Source organism: Struthio camelus, chromosome 3 (assembly GCF_040807025.1).
Source record: "Struthio camelus isolate bStrCam1 chromosome 3, bStrCam1.hap1, whole genome shotgun sequence".
Classification (NCBI taxonomy): domain Eukaryota; kingdom Metazoa; phylum Chordata; class Aves; order Struthioniformes; family Struthionidae; genus Struthio; species Struthio camelus.
In genome coordinates, this window is record NC_090944.1 from 119,964,077 (window position 1) to 119,977,555 (window position 13,479).

The 13,479-nt window shown below is 37.7% G+C and overlaps 1 long non-coding RNA gene across 1 annotated transcript in view; it reads left to right on the forward strand.

Moving 5' to 3' along the window:
• Positions 1–13,479, forward strand: part of LOC138066864 (uncharacterized) — a 64,853-nt gene that overhangs the window by 17,440 nt on the left and 33,934 nt on the right. The window contains exons 3-4 of the long non-coding RNA XR_011140464.1: positions 1,919–3,465; positions 3,613–8,203. This is a non-coding gene — a long non-coding RNA (uncharacterized lncRNA). The remainder of the gene's footprint in view (positions 1–1,918; positions 3,466–3,612; positions 8,204–13,479) is intronic.

Sequence of the window (13,479 nt, forward strand, 5' to 3'; positions counted from 1 at the left end):
TCCCCATTGTTGCTGTTCTGTCACAAATGTGAAGGTTTTCATTATTTCTCTGTGCATCATTATAATGCCTGAGGACCCCAATAAAGATTTCAACTCCAGTGCGTGAAAGCACAGATAAGGACAGTCCCTAAACAAAGAAAGGGAGGCAATTATTCTCAAAAAGCCGGATTACACTAGAAGTTAAAGCATGTAGGAATAAAGTGAGATTTATCACAAGTGAGTCTGAGAGAGAGCTTGAAAGAAATACTAATAGGAAATGGTAAAAGATTCTTCAGCCATAAAAAATAAAAAGAGAGGGCTTACTATACAGTGATGGCAAGATGCAGCATAATCCAAGTATAGCTGAGAACTGAAATGAATACTTTACATCAGGATTCAGTAGAACTATGATGTTGACCATTAGAGCAAAGATGAGATGGCTAACAGCAATGTGGGTATGGAAATAGAAATTACCAGTTCCTAGATGACAACCTAAAGAACTTTATCCCTTTGAGTCAGGGGTCCCACCAATTTCCATCTCAGAATGCTGAAAGAGCTGGCACATGAAATTGCAGGACTGCCAGTGAATGTTTCTAATAAACCTCAGGGTAGAATGGATATGACTACAGAATAGCAAATGCAGTACCTTTATTTAAGAAGAAGGAGAAAAAGTGATGTGGGAGATGACAGGCCTATTAATCTTACCACAGTTGCATGCATGGTTTAGAACAAAGTTTGAAGGAAGGACTAATTAAGACACATGAGAAAATGGACAAAGGGATAAAGCATAACCTGGGTTTATCACAAGTCAGATAAAGAAAAGGTAGGCACCTGGGTTCTTTGTCTAAAATGAATGTGCTCAAAAATTTGAAAGAGTGCTTCTAAGCACCTATTCTCTGGAGAAGATTTTTAATTATCACTCCTTAGCAGCTTCGGCTTCTTAGTGTTTGCACTCAGCATTTCCCTCCAGACTTCCCTGAAGTTTCCTACTGAACAAACTGATTTTAAGTAGTTGTTTAAAACATAGTTGTCATCTCCTGTCTGCATACCAAGCACCGAAAGCTAAATGCAAAGGTGAAGCTTACCGTGATATCAGAATGTTTTATATGATCGTTAGTACAGTAATTTATTTTTAGTGTTGATAATTGTCTGCAGTTAAGTGTCCTTGTCTCAAAACAGGGACTGTGTGTACGGAACCCACAACAACATTAAGAGAATTTTGTACAGGAATTTAATTTTATTTCGAAAACACAGCATTTAACATTTTTCAAATGCTTCTTAGAAGCAGCCTTCAATCTAAGTTGTTATGAGCAATCAGATAGTCATGTAAGTCATGTTGAAGAGAGTATTTTTCTAGTAAATGTTATACAATTTAATCGTATTATGTTAGAATTACTGGGAATGTATTTACACTGTGGCTATTTTTATGACACTTGTGGAGTGTGGAGAGGTCTTACAAAGGAAAGTCAGCCCGCGTTGAGTAAAGAGCTGTCTCAGTTAGCCTCCTCCCACCCTCCAAGCAATCTCAGATATTTCTACACTGTGATCTGCAATATAGACACACACAATACCACTATGGCAAACTTGGTTGAAGCATGGTTGATAGTACTGGATTTCATGCTGGCTTGTTGGACATTTCCTTTTCTTTAAATTGCAAGGTCTATATGCAGCAGTAGCCATATGCAACAGTAGCCATATATAATGATAGAAATATGCAAAATAGAAATCTCTGTAATCAGCAGTTTATGCGTAAAAGGCGTTTCCTTTAAATATTACTGTTTGTAGGTTATGCTCTGGATGTAAATGATCCTTATACATTTTGAGCCTCATTAGAAAAATGTCAATTGTGAGATCCTTATAGCCAATCAAGTTTTTGATTCTAAAGACATTTCTGATTAGTTGCAAGTTTTAGCCAGGTAACCTGTGATTTGTTTTATAGGCAGCTGAGAAACAGGAAGGATGTTGCTGCTTGAAGCTACAGAAAATAGGAGTGGTGATATCCATCTGCTGTCTACCTCATGAAGCATCCAGATTTCCTGAGAGGCTTTTGGAAGGATTTGTGTGGGATGCTCGTATGTATTAGGCAAGCCTGGCTTTTACATCTAACTTCTGCTTTCTGGAGGTAGAATGAGTACTGCAGAAAATGCTAGCCACCAAGGAACATGACCAATACTTCTCGTGGGCCATGCTAAGTCAAAGAACTATGAATCTATTTTTCAAAAAAACTGGTGATAAGGAAGACAAAAGAGTGAATGCAGATGAGGCCAGCCTCTTCTCCGTGGTGCCCAGCAACAGGACAAGAGGCAACAGGCAGAAACTGAACCACAGGAAGTTCCATCTGAACCTGAGAAAGAACTTCTTCACTGTGAGGGTGACAGAGCATTGGAACAGGTTGCCCAGAGAGGTAGCGGAGTCTCCTTCCCTGGAGATATTCAAAAGCCGTCTGGATGTGATCCTGGGCAATATGCTCTAGGTGACCCTGCTGGAGCAGGGAGGTTGGACTAGATGATCTCCAGAGGTCCCATCCAACCTAAACGATTCTGTGATTCTGTGATATGGGAGATTTAAATGAGGAAGACCAGAGGGTCATCACTATGAAGAGGGGAAAAAAACAGAACAGAAGAAAGATGGAAAATAGGAGAATATGGGAGAAGAGAGAAACAGAAGTGTCCAAAGGGAAGAAGCTATCTATGGATGAAAAGGTGGAGAAAGGAAAAGGAAAGTTAGAACTGAGGGTGGCTGTCAGTTGAAGAAGGGAAAGAAAGGGAAGAGAAAGAAAATATGGATAAATGACATCTCTTTCTCCATAGGAAAGGCTACAAATGGAGCAATTCAGTGCTAATTTGAGCTTCCTGATCATGGCAGAAGTTAGTTACAGTCAGGACAATTTCAATCTGCTTGCCTCTCAGACCATGTAACTATATCACTATCACCACACTGTATTCACAGATGTGACTCTTTATTTTTCAGTTTCAGTCAGCTGATAGCAATATTTTTCATGTTTTCAAGTGCCTGCAGCAAACAAAGGGGTTCCCCAATTTTAGCCCTTAATCATCCCAGTATGTGATACATCTTAGTTAGTTCTGTCCTTTTGTCTCTCTACTCTTTATAGACCTCTTTCTACTCTTCTCAAGACTCAGTTTACCTGATGAAGATGAAAGAAATAGAAAACAGGTATGAGTAATAGGAACCCTTCTCCCTCCCCCCTGAAATATAGGAGCAAGTTGCTACCTAGGACAGAATGAACCCCACTGCACATGTGTGAGCTACTGAGAGAATGGTAAACTTATCTTCCACTGCAGCTTAACTGACCATATTCTTTCTAGAACTAATCTGATAGGACAGTATTTGTTTAGGTGTCACTGAGGATGAAGCATAGACGAAGAGGAAGGAAGAATAAAAGGAAGGATAAGGAGTATATCTCCAGACTGCTGCAAGTGTGTAGAACTCTGTCAACTGTGTGGGTTTTGAAGAAAACATATGACGGTATGTTGATTTTCCCTTTTTGTTTTCTTTAGGTGGGCAGATTTAGAAAAGTTGTCTCAGGGGAGAGATTGTATGTTCTAGATTATCTGAGCTAAGGAAACGTTTATCATTCAGTTTGCATTGATTTCTGCTCTTTGCTTTTATTAGGGTTTAATCACGTTACTCGCAGACATCAGTTTCAACACTTGCATTGAATTCAGGTATGTCAAAATTTCTGAGACTGATGTCAAGTTTAGGTCACTATTTGCTTCAGTAGAGTCACTTTGCATTTTTACAACACTGCTATTCAGTCTAGACTTTATTGTCTCTTGGTTGCTTGATGTTTTCTAAAACAGTGAGAGTGGAATACCAACTTCAGAGTCAATCGTCATGAACTTGGAAGATGTTCAAAGATGAACCAAATCTTGCCTTGAGCTAAATTCTGCCAGTGAAAAAACTTTCAGTAGCCAATGATGTTCCCTGTCATCACATCCAATACTTACGATGATTGGCAGCAAAATTTAAAATACATCATTATGCACTAGTTATATGACCTACATACAGATGATGTGGCTAGAGCTAGTTGGCTCCTAAATTCATATTGACTTGAGAGATATTACGAATATCAACAATATGTAATGTATTTAAGGTGGAAAAAAGGGACTAATACAATGTAACCTTTGAAATTGCAATCAGGTGTATGTTATGTTTAAGGGCAACCATAAGAAGGAGATATTTACGTAGTACCCATCTCTGTCTGTTATTTTTCTTCAACAGCCCTCCTATTGCTTCCCTTCCTTTTTGGAGAATGCGTACTAGATGTCTAAACCCAGTGAGCAGAAAAAAGGCCCTTTGTTTTTAGACTGTCATGTGCCTTTGTTTGTATCCCTTTACTTTCTGTATGATTGGAATGTACTTCTAATGTTGTTTAGAGAGTATTTCAGATGTGCCCTTTTAGAATGTTTAGTTCCCATTAACAAGTCATGTTCTGATTCATTTCATGATGAACTTACTTTTAATTACCGTTTTACTTTGAAATGCTAACTCTGTTTGTTTTCTGCTCTGCTGTGAGATTGCCAGAAGAAAGAATGACGTCTTTAAATTCAAATCAGTCCAAAGCTCCATGAAGCCCTATTTAAGATATGTACCTCACAAACACATACAACATATTTAATGTTCTGTATTTATAAGTGGGTATTGGCTTAATATGCATCGTGACTTTAAAGAAGAGTATCATCTGAAAACCAAGGGACATAGTAATAATGCATATAGTTATTCTACAGTTCATTGTTAAGCTGACTTTTCTTGAATTGCAGATTTGTATAAAGACTGCAGACTGAATAGTTTAACTGGAAAAGAGTAAGTCTGCGATAAAACATGGAGGATTACAGATGGTAATGAGTGCAACATTTTGGTGTTTTTATTTTGTAAGACCGATAAATTATTACTGTAAAGGTATGAAAAAGGCAATATTTTTACACAATAACTGAACTTATGTATGCTCTTTCTACTGTGAACACTTAGACATTTAATGCCCTTTCCCTTTATTTCTTCACAAGAAAAATAAATATTGTAAATCTAATTTCTGAATGCACAGTAGCTAGTACACAACGGCAAGTAATGTCTCCTTGTAGATCAGCTGATAGTGAGAAAGATCCCTCCTACTGATTTCTCTTCAGAATTTCATGTTGATTTAGTGGTAAAGTTTTGCTTAAAATAATCATTGGCGTAATATGCCCCATGCTAAGAACTCTTTGAAAGAGAATGTTCCCAAACAAATGTTTGTTAGAACCTTTTCCAATGGATATAAGAAAGGAATGTCACAGTTTCAATTTGGACTACGAGCAATCATTCAAATGGATGAAATTAGAACTATAGTTTACATACCCAATTTTTGGTAAAATATTTCTTTTCTTCAAAATGTGAAAGAAATATGGATCATACAGTAGCCAAAGCTATTGAATTTAAGCAAATCATAAGGGAGATACAACAATGAAATTCAAATTTGTCCTGTAGCGGTGGTATAGCTTGATATCGGGGCTGTGTACCTGTGTCCAAACCTAGTGCACCTAAGCCGTTAATTCTCTGGTCCAGGAATTCACTGGTATAGATGAATCTGCACAGATGTGACAATCAACTGGTTTGAGCCAATAGACTGACTTGAGACAAGATGATTGACTGAATTCATAACCACCTTTTCAACAAAATATATCGCTATTTGTTACAAGAACTTTTTAATTCAAGTTTTAATTCAAGGGAATTTCAAACAGTCTCGGAGGGTTTCCTCAGGCAGCTCCTGCTGTGTCTAGACTAATTTGGATTTCTCAGTATGTTGGTTTGACATCCTGAGTGGAGAATCTGGGCATCCTAGAGGCGCAGGTGGTTTCTGCTGCAGAACTGACCAAACTGTACGTAGATAAGACACTTCTAAGCAGTCAGTAGAAACTTCTTGCAAATGCAGAAATCATCATGTAGGCCAGTCTTTCATATATAGTTAAGCTAGATAAGAGATATTTTATACATTGTTTAAGATAATCAATAATGATGGATCATGGATGTGCTGGAGTTGTCACATAAGACCACAGGCCACCTGGATATAAAAATCAGCCAAGCAGCAGTTCAGGGAGTCTCCCCCAGTCAAGCTGAAGTCACTATTGCAAAGACACTTTTAAATTGAGTCTGCAACTGACCATCCTATTTGGAAGATTTGATTTCCCATGTAAGCATGACCCTATGCACATTATGCAACAATATCCATGAATTAAGTTTTTTTTTTTTAAACCCTTTTTTCTGTGTTTGTCTCTGTGACAACCGTGATACATGTCCATCACAATGCAGTGACTATTTTGTACTAAGATACTGAATGCTGTTTGTCTGTAGAAATATTTACCCATGATAGTACTGAACACTTGACTAACTAACATGCTTAGCATGAGTGGAAGAATAATCAATATTTACTGAGTTTCCAGGGTCCCAGTGGCTATTCTGAAACCCGATTATCTAATAGAAACTGCTGAATAAAAGTCATATTATTTTAGTCTGAAAATCTTACTCTACCATGCTTCAGCTTTTCCACGGACTAACAGGGGCTATTAGCAGTTAGCCCCTTGGAGACTGGTGATCAGTCTTTGAATGCTAACTCCCTTCAAAAGGTGGATGATGGATAGCTGGTGAAACTGTGACAAGGATGCCTGTTTGTTACTGAAGTCATCCTACAAACAAAGGTAAACAGTCATTAGAACAGGAAGGTGCTACTACTAATGTTGCAGTGACTCACAGAATAGCAAAGTTGTGCTCAAACCTGCTGTGAGCCTCCCTGTAAGCTGTGCCATGTTAGAATACCTTTGAAAATGCTCCACGTATGTAAAAGAAAACTACTGGCTCTTGATTAGCTCCAGAAACTTCATCAGAAACAAATTAGTATAAGGTAACAGTAAAGCAAGAGAACTTGTATAATTTCCATTCTTCAAATGGGTTCAGTTTAGAAGGTTAATATACAGTACATGGAGACCCTGAGGGCATGGTATCCTATCACAGAACATTATCAAATGCCAGGCCTGATAGCCTGTGAGCTGAAGGCCAAGAATTTATCATCCTTTCATTAAATAATCAACATGGAAATCAAAGGACGATTGAAAAAGAGAAAAAATCAACAGCTTTAATGGAGCAAGATTAAAACTAGATCTTTCAGAAGGATTACTGTTAAAGTCTACTAGGTTTTAACAGTAAATGGAAAAGTTGTGTATTTTGTTGGGGTGGAAAACTCTGAGCAGCTTTCTTCAGTGGAATGACCTTACTGTTGTAATTTTCCTTTGAGCAAACTGGAAACTAAGGAAACTAATAGGAAAGTAAGAGGGGGATAATCTCACCCTGACGTACTCAGCTCTTTCATTCTTTTGCCAGGTGCTCAAGATTCTGTTTTGAAATGGAAAAAAAGAAAGGCTTTCTTTCATTTGGAAACTCATGAGTTATTTCACTTGAAATCGCAGGAGATACAGCAACTTCAATGATTGCAGTAGTTCGCATTCTGTGAATAATTACGTTCTCCCTATGAGAGAATGAAATTATTACCTGATTTAGTTTGTTGCTTCTTAATTCAAGATAAGGTTTGCTTTTTTAAGCTTTGTTGCAAAAATTGAAATTTTCCTTCAGTCTTCCTTTTCCTCTTCCCTTCCCCACCACCGAAATGAATTCTTCTTTTTTATTATGTCATTAAGAGAACTAAATATATTTTAGCTACTTGGGGTTCGAACACTCTATGATACAAAGAAAGGAGGAAGTATCTTCGTCTTGAATCATATGGTGACTTTAAGCAAACACGTGCATTTGGTCTGCCTCCAGACCCTCAGTGATGCTTTAATGCGAAACAATTAGTAATTCCTTATTGGTGAAGTCAGCAAGTGTCCATTTTTTAAATAAACTGATCTGTGTTTGAATATGTCCTGATTATGGCTTTAAATTGATAGTGCAACTGTGTCTAAAAAGACAATAAGGGCAGACAATAAAGGCACAAATCCAGTCTCATAATAATGTAATTATTTTATATATTCTTCTTTTGCTAGACACTGATTCTATTTAAAGGAAAATAATACATTCTTCTTTTGTTCTGCACAGCAACAGACCAATTTGAGAGTAACAGAATGTTCTATTAACTGAACTAATGGAGTAGCTCTCTCTGCTAAACTTATATAACTCTCTGGAAACACCACGTGCTGCTCATTCAATTTTAGTCTATCTCCTAATCATTTTAACAACTCAGGTAAGGTCCTTTCCTCCTTTAAGGATGTTTTTCTACCTCACAGTCTTGAAGCCTCACTTGCTGCTAATTGCAGTGATTGCAAGAATGTTGACACTAAAGCTTGGTGAATGCTGAAATCTGCAAATATTTATTTGACTTAGTAAACTCATTTGTTCTGACAGCGTTGACACCCGTTGGGGATTTTCTTTCACTAGCAAACCATCTTAGTGACATGAATTGTTGCAAAGCAATATATTTTGAATAAATATTGAAGATTTCTAGAAAGCAAATTTCAAAATCATAATGATAAATATTATTGCTGAAAAGCTGGATCTTAAGCAGACTGTTGGACCTACTGAGGTCGGTGTGTGGGCTTGTAGATGAAACAGCTTATGAGTTTTCAACAAAGTATACGAAAGATCAGTTGAAACTGTCAGTTTACACCCGCAAAAAGCTCGATGCGAAGCCATATCCGTAGAGCCATCTGGGCATCATTACTTGAGATGTGCACAGTTTGTCCTTGGGGAAATGAGAGATTTAAATGCCAAAATAAATGCACTATGCTACAGTTTAAAATGTACACTGAGAATGTTTTAACGTTCTCATCTATCTTTCTTTTTGGAAGCTGCAGAACTTTGCAATAATCAGTTTAGTAGTGAACCTTTGTGAAAACTAGTGCTCAAAGGATTGCTATTGCTTTGTGTCTTCACTCTCTCTGAAACTCCTCAGAGGCTTCCCTCATGGGATTTTTGCTCTCAGCCCTACATATTTGAGAATGTAACAACAAGAAAATGTGCTAATTGTGGCTGAAAGGGAAGAAAGATACAGGCTAGGAGACAACAGGAAAGCAAGGAAATAATCCTTATTTCTAACTGATTTAGGCAGAATTGTGTTTATGGTTTAAAGAGGAAGGGGAATAGATGAATTTGTAATTTCTGACTGGTAAATTTCAGACTTGTGCATACATATCAGGAAAAGCTTGCAAATTAAATCAAAATATTCTAAAACTATGAAGCCCACTTTTTAAACTGCCTTTCTGCCCTTAGTCTCCGTTATTTTAGTTGCAAGTCATGATCAGGAATAAAGCATGTTACCTTTCAAGGCTAAGCATGGGAAATAAAATGACGTTTTTCTTTCAGTTCACCTGTAATGCATACATGGCAATTTTAGGGGATTTTTTTTAGGGGGGGCAATGTTCTGTAGGATTTAATATTACAGTGACAAGCTTAATTCTAGCTTAATTAAGCTAGGCTTAATTTACTGAATCCTATTTTGATGAATTTACTTAGAAATATCAAATGACAAAAACGTGCTGATACTCAACCTTACAGAAATTGTATCCGAAGCTTACAGGAAGTAGTTTTGTCTTTTATATAGGTGGAAAATGTAAGATGTTGACAAAGCTGTAAAAAAAATTTAATGCAGAAGAAAGAGTTATGTTCCTTTAGAAGATAGTACGGTTGCCACATATTTTTTCGTTAGATGTTTCCCTTTCCTTTGCCTTAGCCCCTGCTGATTAAAGTTTGCATGTTTTTAGACAGAAATCTTAGGTAAGTTTATCGTCTGTGTATATAGCTTTCCCCAGAAGTATTATAAAAAGAAACCAAGTCACCTGTAATGTATGCAAGCACTTCGGTGTTTCTCTCTGTGTATGCAGTGTCTTACAAAACGCAGTTAATTGTTTTAATCATTTATTTAACCGTACCTGATTAAACGTGTAGACATCACCACAATTAAGGCAGTTCTGCTCTGAAGTTAGTATATATCAGTTCAGATGCTAAAGTCTAATCACTGGTGGTTTTGAGCACTAGTTGCATATGCTGAGAGAAAGGGATGAATATCTTACAGGAGCTTGAAGCTTGAGAGAGGAGTTTTTACCAGGTTTGTAGAAAACTCTCAGCCTGGCCTTAACTGGCTTGAACAATAGTATATGCTTCATTTATAGAATCCTCAGACCAGGAATGTTTCTCCCTCCTTTTCCTTAGTGATGTGCAAAGTTAACAAGCTGCTCTTTGTCCTGAAGAGCATACCTTTGAAGTATACAAGACAGGCAAAGTGTTGCAGAAGGGAAAAACTGTTATAACTAATTTACAGGAAACTGAAGCTTAAAGATGTTAACTTTTTCCAAGATCAGACAGGAGGCCTGAATTGAATCAGGGTATGGACCTTAAGGGCAAAATATTCTTTCTGGATTTGTTTGCTTAAATATTGAATAGAAAATGTTTGTGATCTTCAGATTGAAATAGTAGGGATATCTCTCCCTGTTCAAATCGCCATGGAAACTCAGCATACAGACTGAGATGGAGACTGCAAAGCAAACGTAATGCAGCCCTGGGCTGTTTTATTGTAACACAGAATTTTCTACGTGGTGACATCTCCGTTAAAAGTGGATCAGGACAACAGTGGATAAGGGAGTGTCTTTGTCAAGGACTAAAACCAGAACTTCTGTTGTCAGTGAAATGTTGAGGTAGCATCACACCTCTGTTAACAGAGTTTTCCGATTTTAAAGCTGGAAAAGTAGGGCAGATTCAGAAGACAAATCATGCATATATTAAGCCAAACTTGCTTTCTGCAGGGTAGAATTGTAAGGTAGAACTGCGATTGCTCTTCCTATGCATAATGTGTACTGTATTTTTCTAGAGGTCCAGCAGCTTATGGAAAATGAAGAGATAGTCTTGTCCGATATACTTTTCCAATGGGCACAGATTTGCTTGCACAGAATGAAGGTTTGAAGTATAAGGGTTCTCTGGCAATCCTAATTCATCTTCGCCTGAAGTCCTGGTGCACAGGGGCGAGGTTCAGCTCATCCTGTGTGGAATACCATGAAGGAGAAATTTTGCAGTTTTTCTAAGATTTCATGGAGGCATTAGGCGTTGTAGTCCTTTTTATGGGAAAGTAAATATTTCAGAGACTGACGCTCCTTCGCTCTGTCCATAATGACATCTTGATTTAAATCATAGTTTTTGGGTCCTAAGGACTACAAATGACCTTGCTTAGTCAGTTCTACCAGTGCTCAAACATACACATATAATTTACATATATGCTGCATTTATTTGCATTGCTATGCTATGACACTTATATACTGCTCATGAAGTAATGGCTAATAATGTTTTCTTTAAATTAGTACATTTTGAGTTAACGCTGTTATAGCTCGAGATATGCAGATTTGCTATTTACTTATATTTATTTTCTTTTTACAAACTTACATTCCTTTACTGAAAAACAATGTTAACTGTAAATGTCAGTTTGCTTTCTGACATATCCTCTTGCATTTTAGGCTATGCCTAAAAGAGTAACAACTTGGAATTTCTCATCAAAGGTGAAGCTGATATTTGTGCAGGGGTCCTGATTCTGTAGTTAAGTGTGTGTTTAAGTACTTAATATTCGTGCATTTAAAATTGATACCTTCAAGTGTTGATTTTGGCAGGAATGGGATCTTTGTACATTCCAAAGCGTGTGTGCAAAGTGATAATGAACGTATAATCACTGTGGGAAGCTGAGAAATCACGTTCATTGCAGGAAGCTACTTAAAAACATTTAAGTCCTATATAAATTACCCTGAATTAATGAGACTTTCACTGAAATAGAACTGACATCCTTGCTAATGCTAAATAGAATCGTGATTGTTAGCCTAATACACAGAATAAGAAATCTGTCCATAATAGTTTAAGAACGTGGGACGTGTGAGTCACCTGCTAATACATTCATAATCAGAAGTGCAGTATAAATACAGTGCAGTTGATTGTCCCCACTGGGAGGGTTCACCATTCATGGTGTAGCGACGTTGTGTCCAGGCAAAAGCACCAGGGCAACGTGCCACTATACCCAACTAACACGCCACGTAGACTTATCAGGTGTCACTCCCTGCAACCTCTGATGCATTACCTCCTGAAGGAATTGCCTTTGAATTTTAAAGGGAAGAGGATATTCTCGCATTCTTATTTTAGTCACTTGAGTAGTCAGGGAAGGACCCTCCTAGTGAGAGCAAGTGAGACCAGAATCTTCCAAGCAACTTTACTCGTTCAAGTGAACCAATCGGTTGTGTTACAGCAGGGATCTGCCAGACTTCTTCTGGCTCTGGAGTTGTTTGAAATGAAGTAACCATGAGGATCTTAGGCTTTCCAGTCAGTGCATCTTCTTGTGGTGCCCAGAGCCTACAAACCTTGGCTGTTGCCGAGGTTCTCTAGGTCTGCAGGACAAGAAGCCTCTCCGAGGCACTGAATTCCTGTTAGGGTCTTTTCAGACCATGACAGAGACAGGAACCTGCAAGACTTGCTAAGCATGTTTGACCCAGCAGTTGCAGTGCTTAAACTCTTTCACTCAGTCTGTCCTCACTTATGAAATGGTTCAGTTACTCTAAACGCTATGTTTCCTTTTCCACAGAACAGTTTGAAATTCAGTCCCTTATTCTTGAATGCCTTTTTTAAGAAGGCAAGAAATGTGATTATGATTCTGCTTTACTTCAAAATGCTTTTGAGGAACACGGCTTTACTAATTGAGAAATAGAGTCAGGAAAAAAGCAAAACGTTGACTCTCCTTAATGGCCAAACCTTTGGGCATTCACCAGAGAAAGTTCTTTTGAGCCTGTGGATAAACTTTCTCCTGTCTCCTTTCACTAGTCTTCCTCTCTCTTGAGACCTGTTTTGCTACAATTATGGACCTGCCAACAGAGAAGCAAATTTGACTCTGTCAGAGGCAGCCTCTTGTACTGCATGGACCTAACAACACCCCACCCCCCCTTTTTTTTTTTTTTCTACTTTTTTTGGTTGTTTACAGGTGGGTTAGGTTGTTTTTGTCTAGCATTGCAGCTGTTGATATTTCTCTTTATGGGAAGTTTCTTTGGCTTTTTTCAGTCTCATGTTGTTTTTGTGGTAACTTGCCGAGAGTGGGAGTTGGAACAAATTCATTTTCCTGAAATGTAGTTATGGGAGGGCTGTACCAGAGGATGAGAGAGAATATGAGAAGATCTCCATTAGTGTGTTTATAGCTACCTGTCGCTATTGATCATTAACTAATCTCGCTAGAAGTATGGCTTCAATTTTCTTTTTTCAATGTGGATTAAGCAGTGTTGCCAACACACATTTTTCTCTGTCAGACATTACAGTAAGTATGTAGCATGCAAAAGTTTGAAAGCTGTCTCCACAGATGCTGTTTAAAAAAGACGTTTAAATGACTCAGAGATTTTATGCTTACTGGCATTGAAAAATGAGAATTTAACACTTTCAGCTGACTTTAAAAGCTGCAAAAAAGATATAAAATGGATGACATAATTCTGCTATGTGAAAATCATTAAGGGA